The sequence below is a fragment of the Arachis stenosperma genome, chromosome 8 (genome assembly GCF_014773155.1).
Source record: "Arachis stenosperma cultivar V10309 chromosome 8, arast.V10309.gnm1.PFL2, whole genome shotgun sequence".
Taxonomy (NCBI): Eukaryota; Viridiplantae; Streptophyta; class Magnoliopsida; order Fabales; family Fabaceae; genus Arachis; species Arachis stenosperma.
In genome coordinates this window covers 35,486,057-35,491,627 of record NC_080384.1, presented here as the reverse complement: position 1 = coordinate 35,491,627, position 5,571 = coordinate 35,486,057, and the positions used below count along the sequence as shown (strand labels likewise).

At 42.0% G+C, this 5,571-nt stretch overlaps 1 non-coding gene across 1 annotated transcript; it reads left to right on the top strand.

Annotated features, from left to right (window-relative positions):
* Positions 1-4,982: 4,982 nt before the first annotated feature.
* Positions 4,983-5,090, top strand: LOC130947194 (small nucleolar RNA R71). Its single transcript, XR_009072595.1, has one exon. It is a non-coding gene; the product is annotated as a small nucleolar RNA R71 (small nucleolar RNA).
* The last annotated feature ends 481 nt before the right edge of the window (positions 5,091-5,571 follow it).

The window sequence follows — 5,571 nt, the reverse complement described above, 5'->3', positions numbered from 1 at the left end:
ATTCCTGAGGCCGGATTGCTTTGCGGGTTTGGGCCATCAAATCTTGGACAAAGTATGGACTATTATATATTGCTGGAAAGCCCTGGATGTCTACTTTCCAACGCCGTTGAGAGCGCGCCAATTGGGCTTCTGTAGCTCCAGAAAATCCACTTCGAGTGCAGGGAGGTCAGAATCCAACAGCATCTGCAGTCCTTTTTGGTCTCTGAATCAGATTTTTGCTCAGGTCCCTCAATTTCAGCCAGAAAATACCTGAAATCACAGAAAAACACACAAACTCATAGTAAAGTCCAGAAAAGTGAATTTTAAATAAAAACTAATAAAAATGTACTAAAATCTAACTAAAAGATATCAAAAACATACTAAAAACAATGCCAAAAAGTATACAAATTATCCGCTCATCACAACACCAAACTTAAATTGTTGCTTGTCCTCAAGCAACTGAAAATCAAATAAGATCAAAAGAAGAGAATATGCAATGAATTCCAAAAACATCTGTGAAGATCAGTATTAACTAGATGAGCGGGGCTTTTAACCTTCTGTCTCTGAACAGTTTTGGCATCTCAATCTATCCCTTGAAATTCAGAATGGTTGGCTTCTTTAGGAACTCAGAGTCCAGATAGTGTTAATGATTCTCCTAGTAAAGTATGATGATTCTTGAACATAGCTATTTATTGAGTCTTGGCTGTGGCCCAAAGCACTCTGTCTTCCAGTATTACCACCGGATACATACATGCCACAGACACATAATTGGGTGAACCTTTTCAGATTGCGACTCAGCTTTGCTAAAGTCCCCAATTAGAGGTGTCCAGGGTTCTTAAGCACACTCTTATTTGCCTTGGATCACAACTTTATTTCTTTTCTTTTTCTTTCTTTTCTTTCTTTTTTTTTTTTTCGATTTTTTTTTTTTTTTTTTTTGAATAGCTTTTTCTTGCTTCAAGAATCTTTTTATTGATTTTTCAGATCCTCAGTAACATGTCTCCTTTTTCATCATTCTTTCAAGAGCCAACATTCATGAACCACAAATTCAAGATATATGCACTGTTTACACATACATTCAGAGAACAAAATATTGCCACCACATCAAAATAATTAAACTATTATAAAATTCAAAATTCATGCAATTCTTCCTTTTTCAATTAAGCACATTTTTATTCAAGAAAGGTGATGGATTCATAGGACATTCATAACTTTAAGGCATAGACACTAAGACACTAATGATCATAAGACACAAACATGGATAACATAAAGCATAAAATTCGAAAATCAAAGGAATAAAGAACAAGGAAATCAAGGAATGGGTCCACCTTAGTGATGGCGGCTCTTCCTTGCTTTTGAAGGTCCTATGGAGTGCTTGAGCTCCTCAATGTCTCTTCCTTGTCTTTGTTGCTCCTCCCTCATGATTCTTTGATCTTCTCTAATTTCATGGAGGAGAATGGAGTGTTCTTGATGCTCCACCCTTAATTGTCCCATGTTGGAACTTAATTCTCCTAGGGAGGTGTTTAGTTGCTCCCAATAGTTTTGTGGAGGAAAGTTCATCCCTTGAGGAATCTCAGGGATTTCTTGATGAGAGGGGTCTCTTGTGTATTCCATCCTTTTCTTGGTGATGGGCTTGTCCTCATCAATGGGGATATCTCCTTCTATGTCAACTCCAACTGAATAACAGAGGTGACAAATGAGGTGAGGAAAGGCTAATCTTGCCAAAGTGGAGGTCTTGTCCGCCACCTTATAGAGTTCTTGGGCTATAACCTCATGAACTTCTATTTCTTCTTCAATCATGATGCTATGGATCATGATGGCCCGGTCTATGGTAACTTCGGACCGGTTGCTAGTGGGAATGATTGAGCGTTGTATGAACTCTAACCATCCTCTAGCCACGGGTTTGAGGTCATGCCTTCTCAATTGAACCGGCTTTCCTCTTGAGTCTTGCCTCCATTGTGCGCCCTCTTCACATATGACTGTGAGGACTTGGTCCAACCTTTGATCAAAGTTGACCCTTCTAGTGAAAGGATGCTCATCTCCTTGCATCATAGGCAAGTTGAACGCCACCCTCACACTCTCCGGACTAAAATCCAAGTATTTCCCCCGAACCATAGTAAGATAATTCTTTGGATTCGGGTTCACACTTTGGTCATGGTTCTTTGTGATCCATGCATTGGCATAGAACTCTTGAACCATCAAGATTCCGACTTGTTGAATGGGGTTGGTAAGTACTTCCCAACCTCTTCTTCGGATCTCATGGCGGATCTCCGGATATTCACCCTTTTTGAGTGAAAAGGGGACCTCGGGGATCACCTTCTTCAAGGCCACAACTTCATAGAAGTGGTCTTGATGCACCTTTGAGAGGAATCTATCCATCTCCCATGACTCGGAGGTGGAAGCTTTTGCTTTCCCTTTCCTCTTTTTAGAGGTTTCTCCGGCCTTTGGTGCCATAATGGTTATGAAAAAGCAACGCTTTTACCACACCAAACTTAAAATGTTTGCTCGTCCTCGAGCAAAAGAAGAAAGAAGAGAGTAGAAGAAGAAGAAATGAAGAAGAGGGAGATGGTGGTGTATACAGCCAAAGAGGGAGAAGAAAGGGTGTTTAGGTTGTGTGAAAAGGAAGAGTTGAAGAAGGGTATTTATAGGAGAGAGGGTGTAAAAGGTTCGGCCATTTGAGGGTGGGTTTGGGAGGGAAAGTGGTTTGAATTTGAAGGGTGAGGTTGGTGGGGTTTTATGAAGGATGGATGTGAGTGGTGAAGAGAAAGATGAGATTTGATAGGTGAGGGGTTTTTGGGGAAAAGGTGTTGAGGTGATTGGTGAATGGGGGAAGAAGAGAGAGAGTGATGGTAGGGTCCTGTGGGGTCCACAGATCCTGTAGTGTCAAGGAAAAGTCATCCCTGCACCAAAAGTTGCTCAAAATCACGTTTTGAGCCATTTCTGGCGTTAAACGCCGGGCTAGTGCCCATTCCTGGCGTTTAACGCCAGGTTGTTGCCCTTTACTGGCGTTTAACGCCAGTCTGGTGCCCTTTTCTGGCGTTAAACGCCCAGAAAGGTGCCAGACTGGGCGTTAAACGCCCAACTGCTAGGCTTACTGGCGTTTAAACGCCAGCAGCTTCTTCCTCCAGGGTGTGCTGTTTTTCTTCCTGTTTTTCATTCTGTTTTTGCTTTTTCAATGGATTTTGTGACTTCTTATGATCATCAACCTACAAAAAAGATAAAATAACAAAAGAAAATAGTTAACTATAAAACATTGGGTTGCCTCCCAACAAGCGCTTCTTTAGTGTCATTAGCTTGACAGAGGACTCCCATGGAGCCTCAGAAACACTCAGAACCGTGTTGAAACCTCCCAACACCAAACTTAGAGTTTGAATGTGGGGTTTCAACACCAAACTTAGAGTTTGGTTGTGGCCTCCCAACACCAAACTTAGAGTTTGACTGTGGGGGCTCTGTTTGGCTCTGTTTGAGAGAAGCTCTTCATGCTTCTTCTCCATGATGATAGAGGGATATCCTTGGGCCTTAAACACCATGGATTCTTCATTCACTTGAATGATCAACTCTCCTCTATCAACATCAATCACAGCCTTTGCTGTGGCTAGGAATGGTCTGCCAAGGATGATGGATTCATCCATGCACTTCCCAGTCTCTAGGACTATGAAATCAGTAGGAATGTAATGGTCTTCAATCTTCACCAAAACATTCTCTATAAGTCCATGAGCTTGTTTTCTTGAATTGTCTGCCATCTCTAATGAGATTCTTGCAGCTTGCACCTCAAGGGTCCCTAATTTCTCCTTTACAGAGAGGGGCATGAGGTTTACACTTGACCCTAAGTCACACAAGGCCTTCTTGAAGGTCATGGTGCCTATGGTACAAGGTATAGAAAACTTCCCAGGATCCTGCCTCTTTTGAGGCAGTTTCTGCCTAGACAAGTCATCCAGTTCTTTGGTGAGCAAGGGAGGTTCATCCTCCCAAGTCTCATTTCCAAATAACTTGTCATTTAGTTTCATGATTGCTCCAAGGTATTTAGCAACTTGCTCTTCAGTGACATACTCATCCTCTTCTGAGGAAGAATACTCATCAGAGCTCATGAATGGCAGAAGTAAGTCCAATGGAATCTCTATGGTCTCATTTTGAGCCTCAGATTCCCATGGTTCCTCATTGGGGAACTCACTGGAGGCCAGTGCACGCCCATTGAGGTCTTCCTCAGTGGCGTTCACTGCCTCTCCTTCCTCCCAGAATTCGGCCATGTCTATGGCTTTGCACTCTCCTTTTGGATTTTCTTCTGTATTACTTGGGAGAGTGCTAGGAGGGAGTTCAGTAACTTTCTTGCTCAGCTGACCCACTTGTCCTTCCAAATTTCTGATGGAGGACCTTGTTTCATTCATGAAACTTTGAGTGGTCTTTATTAGATCAGAGACCATTGTTGCCAAGTCAGAAGTATTCTGCTTAGAACTCTCTGTCTGTTGCTGAGAAGATGATGGAAAAGGCTTGCCATTGCTAAACCTGTTTCTTCCACCATTATTGTTATTGAAACCTTGTTGAGGTCTCTCTTGATTCTTCCATGAGAGATTTGGGTGATTTCTCCATGAAGAATTATAGGTGTTTCCATAGGGTTCTCCTAGGTAATTCACCTCTTCCATGGAAGGGTTCTCAGGGTCATAAGCTTCTTCCTTAGATGAAGCATCCTCAGTACTGTTTGGTGCATTTTGCATTCCAGACAGACTTTGAGAAATCAAATTGACTTGTTGAGTCAATATCTTATTCTGAGCCAGTATGGCATTCAGAGCATCAATCTCAAGAACTCCTTTCTTCTGATTAGTCCCATTGTTCACAGGATTCCTTTCAGAAGTGTACATGAATTGGTTATTTGCAACCATTTCAATCAGCTCTTGAGCTTCCGCAGGCGTCTTCTTCAGATGAAGAGATCCTCCTGCAGAGCTATCCAAGGACATCTTAGATAGTTCAGAGAGACCATCATAGAAAATACCTATGATGCTCCATTCAGAAAGCATGTCAGAAGGACATTTTCTGATCAATTGTTTGTATCTTTCCCAAGCTTCATAGAGGGATTCTCCATCCTTTTGTCTAAAGGTTTGGACTTCCACTCTAAGCTTGCTCCATCTTTGTGGTGGAAAGAATTTTGCCAAGAAGGCATTGACTAGCTTTTCCCATGAGTCCAGGCTTTCTTTAGGTTGAGAGTCCAACCATATTCTAGCTCTGTCTCTTACAGCAAAAGGGAATAGCATCAGTCTATAGACCTCAGGGTTAACCCCATTAGTCTTGTCTGTGTCACAGATTTGCAAGAATTCAGCTAAAAACTGATGAGGATCTTCCATTGGAAGTCCATGGAACTTGCAATTCTGTTGCATTAGAGAAACTAATTGAGGCTTAAGCTCAAAGTTGTTTGCTCCAATGGCAGGGATAGAGATGCTTCTCCCATAAAAATCAGGAGTAGGTGCAGTAAAGTCACCCAGCACCTTCCTTGCATTGTTTGCATTGTTGTTGTTTTCTGCTGCCATGTTTTCTTCCTTGAAGAATTCGGTCAGGTCCTCTAAAGAGAGTTGTGCTTTGGCTTCTCTTAGCTTTCTCTTCAAA